This window comes from Chlorocebus sabaeus, chromosome 22, assembly GCF_047675955.1.
Source record: "Chlorocebus sabaeus isolate Y175 chromosome 22, mChlSab1.0.hap1, whole genome shotgun sequence".
In the NCBI taxonomy this organism is placed as follows: domain Eukaryota; kingdom Metazoa; phylum Chordata; class Mammalia; order Primates; family Cercopithecidae; genus Chlorocebus; species Chlorocebus sabaeus.
Window position 1 is genome coordinate 31,651,516 of NC_132925.1, and position 22,504 is coordinate 31,674,019.

The 22,504-nt window shown below is 41.1% G+C and overlaps 1 protein-coding gene and 1 pseudogene across 9 annotated transcripts in view; one reads left to right on the forward strand and one right to left on the reverse strand.

The window, feature by feature from the left end:
* PHLDB2 (pleckstrin homology like domain family B member 2) overlaps positions 1–22,504 on the forward strand; it is a 235,325-nt gene that overhangs the window by 117,337 nt on the left and 95,484 nt on the right. The window contains exon 1 of one of the 9 annotated variants that reach the window (XM_038003299.2): positions 463–656. The exons of 5 other annotated variants lie outside the window; for them this stretch is intronic. The gene's annotated coding sequence lies outside the window, so the exon portion shown is untranslated. Of the gene's footprint in view, positions 1–462; positions 657–693; positions 847–956; positions 1,149–22,504 lie in introns of those variants that run through there. 3 more of the 9 variants (XM_038003300.2, XM_038003301.2, XM_038003298.2) reach the window with 3 other exon arrangements.
* Positions 20,759–20,869, reverse strand: LOC119626133 (small nucleolar RNA U3; annotated as a pseudogene).

The following is a 22,504-nucleotide window of genomic DNA, read 5'->3' on the forward strand; positions in this document are numbered from 1 at the left end:
CCCAAAGCCACAATGATCATAAGTAATTTGCACTTCGTTGTGCTCCTCTTTGCTGGTGTGAGATTCTCGAGGGCCAATGTCCTTCTTCTGTGTAACTCTAGAGACTCGCCCAGACCTTGGAAGAGGTTCACATTTCCGCGTGCCGAGATCGATTATGGGCCACCCTCGGTCTCATTCGTTGACTTCCAATAAAGCATTGGCTGGTGAACATCTACATCAGCATTGTTTTCATTGGTTATAGCAACTCAGAAAAATATTGGGGAAAATACTAAAACTTTCAAGAGATGTGATTGCAAGGAAATCAGAATGAGTTTAAAACCCTTCTGATCCTCGTCCTTAGCTGAGGCTGTTCTCTGAGGATTTTGCAAACCTGCTTTCTGACGCATCTGGTAAACTTGCCCCGGGGCGAACTGTCAGAAGGAGGTGCGGTCACCTGGAGTTTCCCAATAGATACTTCGCTGTCGGTTGAGGAAATCATCACCCGAGGACGTAAACCCTCCCGCCCTTCTTTCAGCTCTTAAAAAAAGCCTGCTACAAAAGTCCCTACTGCGTTGCTGTGAACGTAGCTTTGAGAAGCTGGCGCCCAGTGATGGGGCAAAAAGTCAGGCCCTTCCAGCAGCCGTGAAAGCCCCAACAGCAAACTGCCTGGGAGCAGGGTAGGTCACCAACTTCGTTGCTCGAACTCCCTGGGTGCGCGCCGCGGTGGTTACAAAGGGGGTCAGGGGTGCCGGACCCAGCCGCACGGAGCCCACCATTACGGCCCGAGGGGAGCCCGACGGTGTGGCGTGGCGCAAGGAGCGAGCCTGCCTTCTCTCGCCGCCAGGAACGGGCCACACCGATGGCCAGGTGAGGAGGCGGCGGCGGTCGCCCGGAAGGAGGGGGTGGCGCCGACTCCGTGTGCCAGGAGTGCGCCCCGGGGACACTGCCTCCCCCGCGCCCGAGTTGGTTGCCGCCGGTTGCGCTGCGGAGGGTTGGGGGCGGAGAGGAGGCAGTGGCTGCCCGGGCCGAGGAGGGGCGCGCTGACTGATCACCGCGAGTGCGGAGCGGCCGGCGGGCTCACGGACTGAGACCGGGTAGGCGGGGGCAAGGGCCTGGCGCTAGGGCGGTGGCGCCAGCGTAGAGCGGCGGTTTGGAGGAAAGATGAGACGGTGAGTGGGCTCCGCGGGCGCAAAGTTTCTTTGCTTCTTTACAGGCTGTAGGGACAAAAGCCCAGGCTGGGTCGGCAGTGCCCAGGCTGCGCAGCTGGGTGGGGGTGGGGGGGTGACGAACCCCGTTGTGCATGACTCTCGGGGGGTTGAGGGGATCCCGCGGAGGGAATGTCTGGTAGGGGAGATGCTTCCAGAGTGATTGTAGGAAACAGGCAGGATGTGGGGGAACTGGGGGCAACTTTTTCCAACAACTCTGGAATGCACATGGCAAGAGGGATGGGGATCCTTGGGAGAGCTCCCTGAGAAAGAGAAGGTCCGCTGCTGGTTGGTGTAGGGCGCGGGATTCAGAGAAGACTCCCTCCCCTCAAATATTTGGCTGGCTGCGCTTCTAGTTCCACTTTCTTTCAGGAGTGAACCTCACGAGCTTTAACAGCCAAGAGCGGCTGATTCCGATTTGGCCTTTGACCCCCCTGAAAGTTTATAGTGTGGCCGTCTAGGCACCCCTAGAGATAGCAGCTGGAAGGCTTGGGGAGTATTTTAACCCTCTGTTTCTCCAGCGCCCTGCGCGGCGGAGGCGCAGCTGAATTGTTTGCTGGTTCGTTTAATAACTTAGCCCTAGCAGTCATCACTTATTAAAGCGCCGAGGACCTAGCTAACTCCCGCCACCACCAGGAAATTAAAAGGCTGACCGGCTGTCCCTCCCAGGGTTGGGGTTTCCTGTTTGAAAGAGCTTGGGAAGTCAAACTGCTTCGCGGTTCCTCACTTACCTTTCTTATGTAAAAGAGGGAGAGACGCCCGCAGCTCTTTCTCTTGGTAAACTAGCCCGTGGCTGGAAATTCTCCGGGCGCCTGGCCCTGCCCTCTTCCCTAGAAATCTTTATCCTGCAACTCTGAAGTAGCTCTAAAGAGCTCTAGAATGCACAGCTAGTCATAGCCAGGCACAGCTGGGAGTGTAACTAGACGAGGCATAAAAATGTGGAGTCTTTTTAGTGTAAATATTTGTCAGCCACATTTCCCTTCGTAATATGAACGTGTAAGTTACAGATGTAGATTTTCAAATTTTGGACGTGTAATTTTAAGCTTCCTAGTTTGGTTTAATTTGGGCGTTCGAGATATGTCTCTGGGATTCTAACGTTTGAATTCGGCCGGGAGAGATCTAAATGAGGTCCACAGTTTCAGAAGGTTAAACTTTTGCCCTGTGAACACTTGAATTCTTGGTTCCTGGTAGGATAGCAACAGAACAGTCGGATTTGGGATAAATAAACCGTTAGAGTTGCCCACTATTTTCACTGAATGGCTATATCTCCCTTGCCGTTGCCTTCAATTGTGTAAATATTTGTTTGAATAAAGAGCGAAGGTTCTTTGAAAAGTAACAGTTGTGCCTATTCTTGGCTCCCCTTTCATATCCTCTGCTTAGTTATTTAGAAGGATTTTCTTTGCCTCTTACATTTAATAGGGAAATTTAAACATTACATGTACTTAAATTCTGTAAAGTCTCCAAACCATTTATAACTGGCAAATGCTTTAATGACAAGGAAGAGTTGAGTTTTTGCTCTTAGTTGGCTAATGTAGCCTTCACCTCCTGAGACCCAGAGGTTTGCAGATCTCAGCCTGTCACAAGTGGAAAAATGAGATGTCTGGTTAAGAGTAGTCATCATTTCAGTCAATTTGCAGGCCTCAATCTGTTGTATGCAGCTGGCAGCTGCTGTTCTTTTGGTGTTGAGATCGACTGCCATGGGTGTCGCCTGGATCCCTGTTTGAAATGGGGAGGAAAAGATATTTAGGAAATTGGACTAAGAGCTTGCTCACTCCTATCTTCAAGAACTGTGACCAAGCTGAAATTCGTTAGCAGCCTTTCCAGAAACATTTTATTTACCCTGTGTGTTTGTGCGTGTGTGCAAGAGAGGACAAAATAAGCCAAAGTGATTAACCAACCTCTAGTTTTCACTATTTTCTTCAAAGCTCCATTTTGAGGTCTGTAAGCAAGAGTTGACTCTGGAGTGCATTGGAGAAGTTACCTCGGCTCACTGCGACTTTTGCCTCCTTGGTTCAAGCCATTTTCCTGTCTCGGCCTCCCAAGTAGCTGGGATTACAGGCGCCCGCCACCACGCCTGGCTAATTTTTGTATTTTTAGTAGTGACAGGGTTTTGCCATGTTGGTCAGGCTGGTCTCAAACTCTTGACCTCAGGTGATCCGCCTGCCTGGGCCTCCCAAAGTGCTGGGATTACAGGCATGAGCTACCACACCCGGTCTCCTTTTAAATGTTTTTAAAAGAGTAGTTAACGTTATGACTGTATATCCTAATTTTCAACCCTTAGCAGGGAGGCAGTGCTATAGTGCTGTGGATGGCTTACAGTGATAGTGGCTTTGTATATTTTCTAGGTGAAGTACCTGTGCCTTATAAATCTATCTGTAAAGTCTTGGTGTACTTAATTGTTGATTGTGTAAATGTCACTCTTTTGAAACAAAAACACCGAAGTGATGTGCGTCATCTTAAAGTCCTGACGTACATTGGAGCTGTGGTTCTCAATGGGAGAGGGGATTTTGGCCCCCAGGGGATATTGGCAAGGTATTTTTGGTGGTAACCACTGACAGGAGTAGAGTGCTACTGCCATATAGTGGGTAGAGGCCTGGGATGCGGTTCAGCATCCTGCCATGTACCGGACACAAAAACAATTATGCAGCCCCAAGCCCTGCACTAGAGTATTGCCTGGGGGAGTAGGTTAACAGGATTAGGGATCTTAATCTAATTTGGATCCTCAAGAAACTTGTTTAACTGTGTTAAACAAGAGACCCTTATCACAGAAGCCGTTTTGTAGGTAGCAGATTCTTTTGCCCTTGCCATTTAGAGTCTTAATATACCATAGAGGTCCAGGAACTTGTGTTCATTGACAACTTTGAGTTGGATTAAAGTCATGGGATTTGGGAGCAGTAGAGCACAAGGGAGCCTCAGAGATCACTTAATTTCTACCCCTTCTTTTTATAGATGGAAAAAACTGAGACACTCAGAACTTTAGGACTCATAAGGTCTCAAGTGAGCTAACGGCAGGCAGACAAAGTTCTAGGTACAACCCAGGTGTTAAAAAATTTTAAATAGAGATTCAGGCAAATGGGAACCAAAACCAAAACACACTGGACCTGACCTTGTATGAAAGTTTCAAAGCACCATTCCCTGTGAGAAAATAAATACATGCTTTGATGGGGGAGGGGCGGCATTAGCCATAGAGAGTGAGGGGCACATGCCTGGGTGCCCCAGTCCCAGAAAGGGGTAATTCCATTATACGACCTGTGACACTCCACTTCTGATGCCTGCACCGTCCTTTCCGTGGCAAAGTGGGCAACAGATGGTTCCATAGACATAGCAGATGTTGCTTTTGAATCCAGGTACAAAACAGAACATTTGAGATTTTCTGTCCCTCCCTGCCTTATGGGTTAAGAGTAGAGTACATGAATGGATAGGGCTGGCTTGGACAGAAGGGAGAATAACAGAGTCCTCCTGAGTATGGAAGAAAAAAAACACTTGGCACATATGGAAATGAGCAAGCGTTGGGGAAATTGTGGGGAAAATTCAAATTCATAAGCTGATGAGGGGATATCTAATATAAATTCAATTGCATAGAACTAGGATTAAGAATCAGAAGACAATTCAAGCTTAGCTATTCTTTCAGCATGTAGAACAAAATAACTCTGGGGGTAAAAGGAACCTTAGAAATCCTCTTATCTGAATCTTTTCCCTCCAACCAACTAACTGGGTTAGATAGCAGCAGAATCTGCAAGCCTCCTGTTCTATTGCACTTTCTCTTGTACCCACAGTCTCTACCATTCCATGTGTTTACCTAATGGGAAAGAAAATGATAGTAAAGAAAGTTATTGTTAATTACTTGGGAGAGTTTAAAAAGCATGGTATTTGTGAATGGCTCTGTTTATAGAAAGGAGTTATCTCAATGAGTTTTTGATTATCAGAAAAGTTGTACACCATAGCCTGATTAATTACACACATGTGTACTCTCCTGTTTACATTGCTATGATTAACCATTAGGCTCATGATTATGGATTCTAGTTCTGGGTGCCAGGTGGTCCTGCTGTGGTAGTTATTTTATCTAATACTCAAATCTGACAGGTTCTGGCCATGTGGGAAAGTTTTTAGTGTGCCTTTGGTGGAAGACATAAAACCTCTGAAAGTGTTAAGATAGTTTCTTATCATTTTGACAGCTAGCCAACGGGTGTACCTCAAAGCCAAGTACATAGTAATATATTTAGAAATGACTCAAGAGTGATGGCCCTTTTAAGGGATCTGCCCCCCTGCAGGTACTACACAAAAGAGGTGTAGCAGTCTTTTCATCATCACCTTTTATCTGGCCATTCTTGTTACTGTTTTCAGATGATGGGAGAGGAGACAGGAATAATTTTTTAAAAAATAACTGTTGGTTAAAAATATTTATTGGGATTTGATTAAAGTAACTTGTCTTTTGAAAATAAATAAAACCAAAATTGGTAGCTCAGGTTTTCAAATCCCGTCAAAGTAAACATTTAGCCAGGCAGAACTTATCTCTACTTTCATCTAGGAATTTGAACCTTCCGGGAGTTAATTTGCTTACAGTTGTTTTCATGACGTTTAAGGATGTTTCTTAGACATTGCAGAAAAGAAGCTTCGTGCTGTATCTGCTTTAAAGGCAAGATTGTTGTCTATAGCAACTAGTGCTCAATAAGAGAAACCCAAGTGTAAAAATCATTTTACTGATGTGTGGGAAACCTAGAGATTGTAGATAATTGCTATACAAAGACTAATAAGATACAGAGTAACAGGGTTAGTTAGTCAAAAAGTTTTTGAGAGGACTTTTACAGAAGATATTTGTTTAGTGTGTTGGGCTGATTTTATTAGATGACGTGCCTTTCCTTACTTTACAAATTAAAAGGAAAGAAAATATTGTATATGCCACTATTTATCGATGGCCGTAAGCCAGGTCAGCTTTTTCTGAGACTTACTGCTAATTCAGTGGGGATTGGTGTTGATCATCTTAGAATGTTTTGTTTGCACATTGCATGTGACTGCCCTAGATGGCAGTATGTTCATGGAACTAGCCTATGAAATAGCAAAAAAGTTAAAGATTACAAGAGTTTTTCCAAGATTTCTTTCTTGACCACTCTACTACTAAAACAAGGAAAGATAAAAGCAAAGGAAACCCAGCTCCTACATTCTTTTGACCAGTGCAGACCCAGTGTGAATAGTGCTGCACAGCCAAGAGATATTCAGAGGGGATTGAGAAGTGATATCTGGCTGCCTCACTGCTTACGTCATTGCAGAAGTAGCTTTTCAAAAACAGTTTAAGATTTATTAAGGAAACTGCAAGCCATGGGAATGCAGACAAAACCTTTCTTATGCATCATGCTGAATCAAATACCCATATTATATTACATTAACATAACTCTGACCAGGCCTTTTCCCCACTATGTTATGCTGAAACAATTTACCATGCCTTTGGAATGTCATGGGCAACAGTGCCGGTGAAATCTTTTCCCAATTAGGTAGCTGCCACCTTATCACTAAAACTATTTCTGTTCTGTGGTCATTTCCATTTCCTGCATTATATAATGAGCACTCCTGTGTTGTTTAACCAGTATCTGTGGGAGTCCAGAAAGTTGGAGCAGAAAGAACATGTAATTCACCCTCACCATTTTGAATATGGAGAAACTCCTGCTAAAGCAAAATGAAGACAGGCGAATTGACGTGCTCCAGATCTTAGTTCTGTTAGCAGAACCAGAACTAGGATGGATCTTCCGACTCACTTCCCTGGCGGCCTATCCAGTGTTCTTTCTACTAGATTGGCCACTGAAATAAAAATAACATCCTAATGTAACCATTTCCTTTATTAGATCTTTTGGCCAGAGTTATAAAAGGCAGTACTGATTAAAATTAAATTAAACTTAGTCAATTGTTTATTTATCTCGACTTGTTTAAGTGATTTCCCTTCTTTCAAGCAATAAGTGGTCAAAAGGCAGATAGCATGGAAGGGAAAAAGTGAGTGTCTTATAATACTCATTCAGCATACTTAACTGCTAAGTAATGAAGATATGATATTATCATAATTACTATTTTTACTTTACAATATTTTAGAAATTTACCCCACCCACTCAATTTTTTTTTGTTTTTTTTTTTTTTGAGACAGTCTTGCTCTGTCACCCAGGCTGGAGTACAGTGGCACGATTCAGCTCACTGCAACCTCGGCCTCCCAGGTTCAAGTGATTCTCCTTCCTTAACCTCCCGAGTAGCTGGGATTACAGGTGTGCACCACCACATCCAGCTAATTTTTGTACTTTTAGTAGTGATGGGGTTTCGCCATATTGGCCAGGCTGGTCTCAAACTCCTGACCTCTGGTGATCCGCCCACCTCAGCATCACAGGGTGCTGGAATTACAGGCATAAGCCACCAAGCCCGGCTGCACCCGCTCAGTTTTTGATTTAAAGCGAAATGCATTACAAACATGGAAGACGTGGTTGACCTGTGTTTGTTCCACCTCTTGTGAGCCTGTTTATACTATGACTATTCCCAGTTCATAAATCTTGGGTTAGGGAATGGTAATTCCAGCAAGTATATAGGTCTGGGGAATGTTACTTTGGAAAAATTGAGTATTACTCTTAAGGGAGTGTCTTTTGATGAGTAGTGTGGGATGGGGCAGGATGGCGGCAAGATCGGAGAGTTTCCCTCCCATACACTCTCGTCAGCTTCCAGTTCAAGTCCACGGAGGTGGTTTCAGGGTCGAGAGAGCATCTTTATCCACATATGATCCCCAGGTTGATAATTATCTTGCTTGAAATTAGCTTTGAGATCAAAGGATCAGAGGGTGCTTTTTCCTGTAGCACTCCTGTGGTTCAAGAAGAGTATCTGAAGTACAGTACACACAGAAGTCAGGACCTCCGAGTTATCCCATGATTCTCCTCGTCACTGGGTGATCACATAATAAAGGAAGACCCTTCCAGCTTTACGGGGGACTTGGTCAGAATCCTTGGTTAGGATTCTATGAAGAACTTGACCTAAAGATCTCCTCCAGTTTCAGAGAAGCAGTAACGGAACTGTAAAATATTCGAAGTATGTTAGTCTCTTCCTTCACATACATTTCTAAGGGGTGTGTGTGTTTGTGTGTGTGCGTGTGTGTGTGTGTGTATTTTAACCTTTTAATTGAGGCTGAAATTCTTGATATGGAGGGTTTGACAGTTTTTATGAATGCTTTTACGTGTCAACTTTATGACGAAATCATTATTTGGGCACACAGTGGTGAAACTTAGCTACCCCACCTAACATTATCTTGCGAATATCTTAAATGTGATGGCCTGCTTACTTGTTTTCTTGAAAATGTATTTGCTTTCAAACTTCTCCCAGGTACTTAAAAATACATGTATCAGTTTTTAGGAACTTAATTCAGTATGATAAAGAGTTAGTATTTTATACTTAAAAAAAAAAAAAAAAAATCAGCTAGGAGCCAGTGATATGACCCCAACCTTCTTTGTAAAGTCAGCTACTATAATTTTTGAGTCAGTATATACATTTTATTTGATGTTGACTTGCAGAATGCTTGTAGCTTTTTAAAAAGATACTATGAAATATATTAAACTACACAAAAATTTACATATACACTAAAATAATAATAAAATAATAAAGATCCATGTACCTATCACCCAGCTTCAACAATTATTTATACATGCTAATCTTGTTTCATTTGTAAATCTCATTTTACCCCAAAACATGCATTGTTGTAAAGCAGATTCTAAACATCATTGTATTTCATTCATAATTTACAATGTAACTCTAAGAGTATTTTTAAGATATATCATCATCACACTTAAAAATCACAGCATTATCATCTATTTTCCAGTCTCAAATTCTCTGATTGTCTCGTATGTCTTTTTTTAATTTTAATTTTTTTGAGACAGGATCTTGCTCTGTCACCCAGGCTGGAGTATAGTGGCACGATCTTGGCTTACTGTAGCCTTGGTCTCTTGGGTTCAAGTGATCCTCTCACCTCAGCCTTCCCAGTAGCTGGGACTGCAGGCTTGTGCCACCATGCCTGGCTAATTTTTGTGTATTTTGTAGAGATGGGGTCTCGCCATGTTACCCAAGCTGGTCTCGAAGTCCTGGGCTCAAGTGATCTGCCTGCCTCGGCCTCCTAGAGTGCTGGAATTATAGGCCTGAGCTACTGCTCCCAGCATATACTAAAAAAAAAAAAAATTACAGGATCTTGCTGCGTTACCCAGGCTGGAATGCAGTGGCATGATCATAGCTCACTGCAGCCTTGACCTCCTGGGCTCAAGTGATCCACCTGCCTCTACCTTTGCCTCTGCCTCTGCCTCTGCCTCCTGAGTAGCTGGAACTACAGGCATGCACCATCATGCCTGGCTAATTTTTTAAATTTTTGTAGAGATGGGGTCTTGCTGTGTTGGTCAGTCTGGTCTCAAACTCCAGGGCTCAAGCAATCCTCATGCCTCAGTCTCCTGAAGTGCTGGGATTATGAGCCTGAGCCACCTTGCCTAGCTTCATACATTTTAAAAAACAGATGGTTTGTTCCAAACAGGATCCAAAACCATGTCCACACATTGCATTTAATTGGTATGTCCCCTCAGTGTCTTTAATAGAGAATATTTCTCTCTTCCTCTTGTTTTTTTTTTGTTTTTCTCTTGCCATTTGATTATTCATGAGTCTTCCTCCACCCCCCTCCCACCACTGGGGACTTTCCCATATTTTAGAATTAGGTAATTGCATCTCTGGTTTTTTTTTTTTAAACCATATTATTCTCTTATATTTTCTATAATCAGAGACAGCATACTTTGAATTTGTGTTGAGCTGAATTTTTATATATATATATATATACTTCAATACTTATTGACAGTGTCTCTTCTTTAAATATTGCTAAAGCTGCTTTAACACAAATGTGAGTCTAATTGATAAAAAGCACATCTTGATGATTTATGTAAAAGAAAGGAATTTTGCAAGTGTGAGAAAACTAATGACTCAAAAGTTTACTGAGGTTGCTTCTGCTTTCTGTCCTCCTCCAACCTGTCCTCCTCACTGGTTGAAGAGAGTTATCACAGGGAACATGCAGCTAAATTACTTGCAGAGTCTAAAGAACATTTTAAAGTTCCTACAGACTAGTCTTACTCAAGGGACTAGCACAAAACTTTTTTAAAAATCCCTATGATTGATGGCTTACCCTCCTTACTAAGAGACCTATAAGATTTCTAAGAATTCCTAATGTAAAACTATGTGAACTGATTTAAAAATAGCCTGCTCACAGGAGATGAAGATCCTCATTTGAAATATGGTTATTGCTGTTGATTGTGATTACTTTTAGGAACCTTCGAATACCATCTGGAATTTTTTTTTTCTTCTTTTTTGACAGAGCTCAGTCTTCAGTACAGCTAGGGATAACAGAAGGGAATGGTAGCCTGGGGTTACACTCTTTTATTTTAACAGGAAGAAGCTGGAACTTCTTTTATATTGTGCTCTACTCCTTCCATCTGCACTTAATGTTCTCATTATCCCCTATCACTCTCCACTTTCTTCTGGGCCCCTTTTCCCTCCTGTAGCATCATTTGAGTCTTTTGTTCTTTCCCTAATGGTCTTCCTTACTTCTTTTAGATGTCTTTAGAATATGATAAAGTAAAAGTTCAAAAAAAAAAAGAAAGAAAGAAAGAAAAGAAAAAGGAAAAATAAAGGAAAAGAAAAGCAAGAAAGCAACCGTGTAATCAGTGTCCTGAGACATCGCAGCCACATTCTGGTCCCCAGTGACCCCCACCTTTCTCTCCAGCCCTGCCACACATCACTCCCAGCACCTGGTGAATTCTGAGGCTGTGTCTTGTTGTCTGAATTCTGAAGAGTCCCCATTGGCAGTCACAAAAAGCCTTTGTGTGTTTTAGGCCACTGTAGGCATGTGGACAGCATGTGTGTCTGTCTCTGTGAGTGTATATGTACTTGTGCGTGTCTACACACATTAGGATTTACAGCTGCCTGTTGTAATAGGCTCATTCTGAAAGAATAAACAAGCCTCCTTATTTTACCATTAAAATACATTTCTTCCTGTGGAACTGCTTTTTTGGATCTTTTTGATAATTGTAAACATCCTCCTTAGAGATTATCCACCTACCTACATGTATCTAGTGGGTAATAATTATTTTGTTCAAACAGGCAGGTCTTTGAGTGACAAAGAACATGGTGCAAAGGAAGAGGAGTTGGAATCCATTTGCTTCTGTGTTTATTTGCAAAACAGAACAATAAGGGGACTATGCCTACTAACAAACAGGCTTTTTTCTCTCTCTGCTGTGGAATATAAAATCTTGTGTGTGGAGGAAGAGTTTTAAAGGAACAGAGATTAGAAAGCCAGGATGAGTGAGTGGGAGAAGAGGAAGTTCTAAGGAGACATATTGAGATAGTGGGAAGATCCAGGGTTATGGATGGCTGCAGAAACTGTCGGGAATGGCATTGAAAGGAGAGGATCTGGGGCTATTTGCTTAGAGGGGGGTGTTTGCAGATGGGTTTGGGGATATGTGGACAGGTGAGGCTTGTTTGCAGAGATAGAGGAGGTTGAGGAGGATATAAGAATGAAAGGAAATATTTGTGAAGTAGCTAGGTCTATTTGCAGAGGGGGAGTTGAAGGGACTAAAGGTTTAACTGAGGATGGTGTTTGGAGAACAGAGGATGAGGAAAATAGGCTGCTTTTTGACTTTTGAAATGAGAATATTGCTAGGAAGTGGTTGTTTCTGGAGCTTCTAATAATTAGCTCCCTCTTCCTTGTGTTTTGATGTTGGGATTAGTGGAAAAAGAGACAAGTTTTTGTGTCCATTGTTGTCCATTGTAAAGCTTGGAGTTTCAGGTTGAACTAGATTTGTTTTTCCCTTCAATCCTCTAAAAGCTTCCCCTCAGGCCCCATCTGCTGCCATTGGTGGCCACAGAAATACCCCCACAGAATTCATGTAAAGAATGGCACTGCTTCTGAAGTACTGCTCTAAGCTGATGTCTGAATTCAATTACATGTCATCAGTGCATGCTTTATTCATAACATCATTTTATTGTAAACATCAGTGCTGAAAGAGACCAGCCTGTGGACCACCAGTGTGTGGGGAGAGCTTTGAACACCAGACATCAACCACTGTCTGCCACAAAATATGGACTCCGAGTCAGGGTCTCTGTTCCATGGCTCTTGCAGGGCATGGGTGTAGACTCAAACTTTGTTATAAAGTGGAAATTTTGACCCACACCCTAATTTTTTTTTTGAAATGAGTTTTCCTGAATTTGCTTCTGTAATCTAAATCTGTCCGCATTTTCTCAACAATATGAAATGATTTACAGTTTTCTATCACTTGCTCTTGCAGTCGGTCCCTCTTCCATTAATTCCTACTATATTGATTGGATGATCCTAAGCAGTGTCTTTATATGACAGTGTGAAATGACAAGTAATATGTTGTATAATTTGGGGATTCTCTATACTCACTTGGTGTAAATTACCTAGATAATTGCATTTATATAGGCCAGACTTGAAGTCCCTCTTCTCTAACACAACACAGCACAATACAACACAACAGACATTTAAATTTGTTTCTTTGCTTTTAAAACTTTGTTCTTGGCCCGGCATGGTGGCTCACGCCTGTAATCCTAGCACTTTTGGGAGGCCAAGGCAGGTGGATTACTTGAACCCAGGAGTTTAAAGACCAACCTGAGCAACATGGCAAAAACCCATTTCTACAAAAAGTAAAAAAAAAAATTAGCCAGATTTAGTGGCTTATGCTTGTAGTCCCAGCTACTGGGGGCGCTGAAGTGGGAGAATGGCTTGAGCCTGGGAGGCGGAGGTTGCAGTGAGGCAAGATTGTGCCACTGCACTCCACCCTGGGTGACAGACCCTGTCAAACAAACAAACAAACAAAAACAAAAAACAAACAAAAAAATTAAAAAAAAACCTTTGTTCCTTCGGTGTGTTTTCATTATCTTGGAACTCTGATCCCTACAGTATCATAAATTCACTGTTCCTGGTTTATAGTTTGAGGGGTCAGCTTCATTCTGGTGCTATCTGATATAATGAAGCTGGAGAATTTTATTTCAAAACAGATACCAGAATTGTACCAAAGAGAAAAGAATCTCCCAAAGAACTTTTAAAAATGATTCTTAATTTGATTTTTCAGGTAATTTTATTTTCCAGAGAAAAAGTATTGTGATTTTCTGTGGGTACCTTCCAGCGATCTCTTCATGACTTCTTGGCATTTTCTAATGAGGTGATGTAGTAGGTTTCAGGTGATAAAATAACAAGGGCACTGGGGGGATTTAATTAATGGATTGGAAAGTAAACACAAACATTTTGACATATATTAATTTCTTTCCTGTTTAGACTTCCCGGTGTTGTCTTTTCTCTCAGATGGGCACCAGATGCATTCGCTTCTCCTAGCCCATTCTGAGGATACGCATGTAATAAGGCATGTAGCCATTAAGGCCTTTGGGACTGTTTTCCTTCCACAGTAACATAATGCAGGGATTGTATAGTTTCACTGAGACCTCTTTTTTGTTTACGTAAAATATACAGGAAACCCAAAACAAACACATCAGCATAGATCAAGAAAACAGGCTGTAAACTTTGGCATCTTCTTTGCCTCCTCTCTTACACATGTTAACACAGACCTCCCTTCCCCACTTCCCTCCTTCATGTTGTCACCTTGGCAATGCCTCTTGTGTGCTCTCCTTCACCTCCCACCATCCTAACTCTTAACTCTGCTTTCTTCCTCTACATTCAGCTGCAATCTCTGATGTGTACAATCATGCTCCTCCCACTCTCATTGCCTAGGGAATTAAAACCAAACTCTTTCACTGTGTTCTTCATCCTCCTGCCTCTTCTCTCCTTGCCCACACCCTAATCCACATTCAGAGTACATGATTGATGACTGGTCCACATTTCCTAGGAGTTTCTAATGGGGTTAGGCCTGCTCACACCTAAAATGAAAAGGGCACTTTGGAAGTAGGGAAGGCAAGAGCTATCAGTAACCATTGTTGTCCCTCATGGGGTCAGAAAAGTCACCCATCGGAATTATTCTGTACCTTTTGAGTTGAATTGATTTGAAGGTTAAGAGAAATCAATTTGAAACAAATATACATGTGCATTCAGCTGTGGCAGGTAAACTAAGCCTCAGGAAAATGAATGGATTCCATATTTGTATCTGATGGTAAGTCTCTAAATGCACAACCTTTTACACATCCTAAACAGGACCAATACGCTTGAACTAAAAAAAAAAAAAAAAAAAAAAATGGGGTAACAAACACGAATATCCCTTTAAATTTTCTCTGGAATATCCTGCTATCCCAATCATCTGTAACTTTCCTCTACAGATATGCATGGCCAAGAAGAAATGGTGCATGGCTGTTTCTAAGATATGGTTTATTATTTGCAAATATCCTGCTTGTTGCTTCCCTAGAGTTTGTAAAGCTGATCTTTCAGCCAACACTACTTTGGAAAATTCTGCTGTTATATTTTGTTTGGCCAACCAGTCTGCTTTGGTAATCATAGTTATTGGTTTTTAGAAAAAGTGTATGATGGAGAGGGGGAGAAGTGGTGGCACTTTCTGGGGTAGTAGGGAATCTGTATTGTAGTTTAATACTCTATAGTTTCTTTAGCCCAAATAGAGAGGGGACAGAGTTTCATGATATTTTAGTCAGGTGGTTAAGTAGCATTTCCAACTACAAACAGATTCGAGTATATTAATGTATTTTATCATCTAAAAAGTAACATCAGTATCTTATACTGCTGAGTCAAAAGCCAAACCTTTGAGTATTCATTTTGACAAGAGGTATTAAACCCTTCAATTCTTTACGTTGGAGTAAATATTTAAAATGCAGTTTGGGTGTAAGTGCTTAGCTTTTTATTCTGCTTAGTGACATCTGCCCTGGCTTGCTTTCTGGGTTGCTGTGTCTGCATATTATGGGAATACTCTTAACTTAGTTCTGTTTCCCATTTTGTATGTATTTCTTTCAAAGCAAAGTCTTTCTTACTAACTGGCGTTAATTCGTGCCTATTCTAACCTCTCAGAGATTTTTTTGTAGCCACGCTTAAACACCGGCAGGATTACTGTCCAAGTTAAATCACTTTTAGGGGAGGCATGCTGCTTGGACCCAGGAGGGCATATCTTACATGGTGGTGGGGATGGAAAAGGATTTAGATAACCATGAGTAAGAAATACACGATTATTAAATATAGTTCATCCCAGGAGACTTACAGTCCTAGATTTTAAAAAATGGTGTTATAGAAACTAATGATTTTTCCTCTATGGATTTTGCTTTAATTCTATCAGAGATAGAATGTTTGTTGGATGTGCCAGTGGTCTGACCTCATAGGGGCTTGGAAGTTTGTTTACATCCTTTAACTCCCAGAATTTTAGGTGTGCAAGTGGCTTTATGCTACTATTGAATAATACCTGTCAGATTCCCTTTCCTTCAGTGGGCTTGTTTGCCATTTCTTTATACTGTAACCTCCTCAAAACTACCGCTCTCCCTCTATTCGCCCCACTGCATGTTCCTTTTCCTGTCCACCAATTCTCTCCATTAAGGAATGCATAGCAATTATTTGTTCATAAGTATGTTTTTCCCTTTGGACTCTAAGCTATGTAAAGGCAAGAAATGATATCTCTTACCATATGTCTCCCAATGCCTAGCTCAGGACCTGATTTACACTAGGCACTTAATGAAGATTAGCATCCTCATAGTAACAAAGAAACCCCAAATCTCAGTGGCCGCAGACAATCTTGGGTTGACAAGGACCTCATTCCATGTTGTCCTCATTCAGGAGTGTGGGCTAACAAAGCCTCCGCAAGCCTGAATGGAGGCTAGTTGTCTTAGCAGGGGAGTGGGAAATGGTGAACCATGCTCTGACTCATGATGCTTCAGCTTGGAACTGGCACATTACTTTCTCTCATATTTCATTGATCAAAGCAAGGGACGTAGCCACACCTAACCTCACAGAGACAAGGAAGAGCAACCTCACTATGTTCCTGAAAGAAGAAGAACTGGAATGTTAGTGAGTAACACTAATGCCTGCTAAGTAGATGTCTGATAAACAGTAGGCATGAATTTAATGAATGAAGTGCCTAAAACTACCCGTTGAGATTTTTTATTTTTTTCCCTGTACAGTGAACAGAACTACTCAAATATGGAAGTAATGTAGCTACATTCTACAAAACAATGTTAATATTATCTTAGCTATTATTCAGCAAACATCTAGAGACTTTTTTATAAAAATTCTGTTAGCTTTATTCGTATCAGGGAAGTGTTTGATTTTTTAGTTTTTCAGATGCATAGAGTGGAACAGATAAATACGTGTGATTAATGTTTTTTGCCAGAGTCATTTAGAAGAGTTGGGAAAAAGGTTGCAGTCTTCAGTATTTATATATTAATTAGTCTGATCAAGACTTTTTTTTTTTTTTTTTGAGGTGGAGTTTTGCTTGTTGCCCAGGCTGGAGTGCAATGGAACAATCTCAGCTCACCACAACCTCCGCCTCCCGGATTCAGGTGATTCTCCTGCCTCAGCCTTCCGAGTAGCTGGGGTTACAGGCATGCACCACCACATCTGGCTAATTTTTTGTATTTTTAGTAGAGATGGGGTTTCTCCATGTTGGTCATACTGGTCTCGAACTCCTGACATTAGGTGATCTGCCTGCCCGGGCCTCCCAGAGTGCTGGGATTGTAGGCGTGAGGCACCGTCCCTGGCGAAGAAGTTCTTTAACCTTTTTTGGAAAAGTTAGTATCTGGCTTGAAAATTGGGCAAGAGCTAAGGAAAAATCAACTTAAAATGTTTAATTGGCCACAGTGGCTCACACCTATAATCTCAGCACTTTGGGAGGCCGAGACAGATGGATCACTTGAGGTCAGGAGTTAGAGACCAGCTTGGCCAACATGGTGAAACCCTGTTTCTACTAAAAATACAAAAATTAGCCAGGCATGGTGGCACACACCTGTAATCCTAGCTACTGGGGAGGCTGAGGCAGGAGAATCGCTTGAACCTGGGAGGCGGAGGATGCAGTGAGTCGAGATCTCACCATTGCACTCCAGCCTGGGCAACAGAGCGAAACTGTCTCAAAAAAATAAAAAAGAAAAAAAGAAAATGTTTAATCAGTTTTAAAATGAAGTGCTGCTACATATTCTAGTATTTTATGGTGAGTTCTTTTTCCTGCTTGTCAAAACAGTCCAAGTATATAAAATGTAGAAAATATGAACTAGTATGAGAGAGGTAAGTTAAAAGTCATTGGTAAAACTACCATGCAAATAAAATCACTACTGATTTTTTTGGTATGGTTTCTTCCAGTCCATTGTTATTGTTATTATTGTTGTGGAAGAATAGGCATATTGAGGAGGCAAAAGAAGATACTGGCTTGTACTAGAGAGGCCACCGTGGAAATGCTAAGAAATGATCAGATTCAGAATATGTTTTAAGGACAGTGTTGGTAGGATTTATTGATGGGTAAAATGAGGAAGGGGTTGCTAGTGACAGAGGAGACCAATGTTGATTCCCAGGATTTTGGCTTGATCCCTACCTGTGTGTATGGTTGGGTGTATGTACAGTTGACTGTTGAGCAACTCGGCGGTTAAGAACACTGACACCCTGCTAAATTGAAAATCTGCATATAACTTTTTACTCCTCCAGAACTTAACTACTGTTAGTTTACCATTGACCAGAAGCCTTACTAATAACAAAGCCAATTAACACATATTTTAATACAAAATAACACATATTTTATATGTATGATAGACTATATTCTTATAATAAAGTAATTTAGAGAAAAGGTTATTAAGATGTTCACAAGGGAGAGAAAATGTATTTTCTAAAATGCTAAAACATGGAGAAACCTTGAAAACTTTATTTATTTGTTTTTATTATACTTTAAGTTCTGGGATACATGTGCAGAAGGTGCAGGTTTGTTACATAGGTATACACGTGCCATGGAGGTTTGCTGCACCTATCAACCCATCATCTACATTAAGCATTTCTCCTAATGCTATCCTGCCTGTAGCCCCCCACCCCTTGGGAGGCCCTGGTGTGTGGTGTTCCCCTGTCCATGTCCACGTGTTCTCATTGATCAGCTACCACTTATGAATGAGAACATGCAGTGTTTGGTTTTCTGTTCTTGTGTTAGTTTGCTGAGAATGATGGTTTCCAGCTTCATCCATGTCCCTGCAAAGGACATGAACTCATCCTGTTTTAAGGCTGCATAGTATTCCATGGTGTATATGTGCCACATTTTCTTTATCCAGTCTATCATTGATGGGCATTTGAGTTGGTTCCAAGTCTTTGTTATTGTGAAGTGCTGCAATAAACATATGTTTGCATATGTCTTTATAGTAGAATGATTTATAATCCTTGAGTATATATCCAGTAATGGGATTGCTGGGTCAAATGGTATTTCTAGTTCTAGATCCCTGAGAAATCACCACACTGTCTTCCACAATGGTTGAACTAATTTCCATTCCCACCAACAGTGTAAAAGTGTTCCCATTTCTCCACATCCTCTCCAACATCTGTTGTTTACTGACTTTTTAATGATTGCCTTTCTAACTAGTGTGAGATGGTATCTCATTGTTGTTTTGATTTGCATTTCTCTAATGGCCAGTGATAATGAGCTTTTTTTCATATGTTTGTTGGCTGCATGAATGTGTTCTTTTGAGAAGTGTCTGTTCGTATCCTTTGTCCACTTTCTGATAGGGTTTTTTTTCCTTGTAAATTTGTTTAAGTTCTTTGTATATTCTGGATATTAGCTCTTTGTCAGATGGATAGATTGCACAAATTGTCTCCCATTCTGTAGGTTGCCCGTTCACTCTGATGATAGTTTCTTTTGCTGTGCAGAAGCTCTTTAGTTTAATCAGATGCCATTTGTCAATTTTGACTTTTGTTGCTATTGCTTTTAGTGTGTTTTAGTCATGAAGTCTTTGCTCATGCCTATGTCCTGAATGGTATTGCCTAGATTTTCTTCTAGCGTTTTTATAGTTTTAGGTCTTACGTTTAAGTCTTTAATCCATCTTGAGTTAATTTTTGTATGAGGTGTAAGGAAGGGATCCAGTTTCAACTTTCTGTGTAGGGCTAGCCAGTTTTCCCAACACCATTTATTAAATAGGGAATCCTTTCCCCATTGCTTGTTTTTGTCAGATTTGTCAAAGATCAGATGGTTGTAGATGGGTGGCGTTATTTCTGAGGTCTCTGTTCTGTTCCATTGGTCTATCTGTTTTAACACTAGTACCATGCTGTTTTGGTTACTGTAGCCTTGTAGTATAGTTTAAAGTCAGGTAGCATGATGTCTCCAGCTTTGTTCTTTTTGCTTAGGATCGTCTTGGCTATGCAGGCTCTTTTTTGGTTCTATATGAAATTTAAAGTAGTTTTTTCCAATTCTGTGGATAAAGTCAATGATAGCTTGATGGGGATAGCATTGAATCTATAAATTACTTTGGGCAGTATGGCCATTTTCACGATATTGATTATTCCTATCCATTAGCATGGAATGTTTTTCCATTTCTTCGTGTCGTCTCTTATTTCTTTGAGCAGTGGTTTGTAGTTCTCCTTGAAGAGGTTCTTCACATCCCTTGTAAGTTGTATTCCTAGGTATTTTATTCTCTTTGTAGCAATTGTGAATGGGTGTTCACTCATGATTTGGCTCTCTGTTTGTCTGTTATTGGTGTATAGGAATGCTTGTGATGTTTGCACATTGATTCTGTATCCTGAGACTTTGCTAAACTTGCTTACCAGCCTAAGGAGATTTTGGGCTGATACGATGGGGTTTTCTAAATATACAATCATGTCATCTGCAAACAGAGACAATTTGACTTCCTCTTTTCCTGATTGAATACCCTTTATTTCTTTCTCTTGCCTGATTGCTCTGGCCAGAACTTCCAATACTATGTTGAATAGGAGGGTGAGAGAAGGCATCGTTGTCTTGTGCTGGTTTTCAAAGGGAATGCTTCCAGTTTTTGCCCATTTAGTATGGTGTTGGCTGTGAGTTTGTCATAAATAGCTCTTATTATTTTGAGATATGTTCCATCAGTGCCTATTTTATTGAGAGTTTTTATCATGAAGGGCTATTGAATTTTGTTGAAGGCCTTTTCTGCATCTATTGAGATAATCATGTGGTTTTTGTTGTTGGTTCTGTTTATGTGATGGATTATGTTTATTGATTTGCATATGTTGAACCAGCCTTGCATCCCAGGGATGAAGCTGACTTGATCGTGGTGGATAAGCTTTTTGATATGCTGCTGGATTCGGTTTGCCAGTATTTTATTGAAGATTTTCACATTGATATTCATTAGGGATATTGGCCTGAAATTTTCCTTTTTTGTTGTGTCTCTGCCAGGTTTTGGTATCAGGATGATGCTGGCCTCATCAAATGAGTTAGGGAGCATTTCCTCTTCTTCTATTGTTTGGAATAGTTTCAGAAGGAATGGTACCAGCTCCTCTTTGTACCTCTGGTAGCATTCAGCTGTGGTCCTGGGCTTTTTTTGGTTGGTAGGCTACTAATTGCTGCCTCAATTTCAGAACTGGTTATTGGTCTATTCAGGGTTCGATTTCTTCTTGGTTTAGTCTTGGGAGAGTGTATGTGTCCAGGAATTTATCCATTTCTTCTTGATTTTCTAGTTTATTTGCATAGAAGTTGGTACTCTACACGTTCAGAGAAACTTCTCTAGTAATTAACTATAGAAATGATACCTGAAAGTATAGTCTTATATTTACCATTTATTAAGTGGAAGTGGATCATTATGAAGGTCTTCATCCTCTTCGTCTTCATGTTGAGTAGGCTGAGGAGGAGGAAGAGGAGGAGCTGATCTTGATGTCTCTGGGGTGGCAGAGGCAGAAGTGGAGGAGGTAGAAGGGGAGGCGGGAGAGGCGGGCACACTTAGTGTGACTTTACGCCCTTTTGTAAAATGTAACTTTACAAAAAGTAAACTTTTTACTTTTTTTATTTCTCTAAAAATTTTTTTTATGGGACCAATCCTCCTTCATCCGTTTGCTGTAGTTCAGTGCCTGTATCATAGAAGGGTCCATGTTGTAAAAGAAGGCAAAAGCAGTCTTGAATAATCGGAACCCTTCTGCCAGATTGTGTGATGTCAGTTTGTTTGCTGGTACTGCTTGTTCTACATCTTCTTCATCATCTGACAGTGGTTTAGAAGCACTTTTCTCTATTAAGTTGTCCTCTGTTAATTCCTCTTGTGTGGTGTATTAGCACTTGAATGTCTTCAAGACCTGTATCTTGAAACCCTTCACCCACTGCCCTTTTTTTTTTTTTTTTGGCCATATCCACAGTCTTTTTGGTGATTTTCTTGGCTGTCTCTGTTGTAAATTTTGTGAAGTCATATATAATATCTGGACACAGTTTTCTCCAACAGATATGTATTATTTTGGGCTCCATGGCTTTCATGGCCTTTTCTGTAACAATGATGGTATTGTCAACAGGGTAATACTTCCAGGCTTTTATGTTTTTCTCTCTATCGGGGTTCTCTACCATAGCATTGACAGTGCTTTCCATAGGGTACCGTAATGAACCTGAAAGGTCCTTAGGACCCCCGATCTAAAGGTAGAATTAGAGATGTGTTTGGGGGCAAGTAGACCACTTTCATGCCTTTGGTGTTGAACTAATGGAGTTCTGAGTGGCCAGAGGCATTGTCTAATGTCAAAAGAACTTTAAAAGCAGTCCCTTACTGGCAAAGTACTTCCTGACTCCAGGGACAAAGCGTCAATGGAACCAATCCGGGAAAAGAGTTCTCATTGTCCAATGAGAAGTCTTTTAGCTTGTGGTACAGCTAAAAGACTAGTATTTATATTTTCCTTTGAAGGCTCAGGGTTAGCAGCTTTATAGAGGACAGTTCTGGTCATAACTATGACTGCGTATGCACAAAATGGTAGAGTAAGTCTGTCCTTGCTGCCTTAAATCCTGGTGCTCACTTCTCTTCCTTACTAGTAAATGTCCTTTGTGGCATTTTTATTTTTTTCAGGATTGGGCAAATTTTGTCTTCATTAAAAACCTGTTCATCTAAGTGCTTAGGAGTTGATTAAAAAATATACAAATAAATAAAAACAATGAAACCACCCTGTTCAGCCAGATATCCTTTCTCCTCAGGGAATTTATATGGTGTCCAAGAACTTATCTGCTGCCTCTTGGTTGACAGAAGCTGCTTTTGCTGTTATCTTGATATTTTTTCGGCCAAACCTGTTTCTAAAATATCAAACCATCCTTTGCTGGCATTAAATTCTCCAGCTTTAGATTCCTTACCTCCTTTTGCTTTAAGTTGTCATGTAATGATTTTGCCTTTTCTTGAATATTATTAGAGTCTATAGGCATGCCTTTTTTTAAAGGAATCCT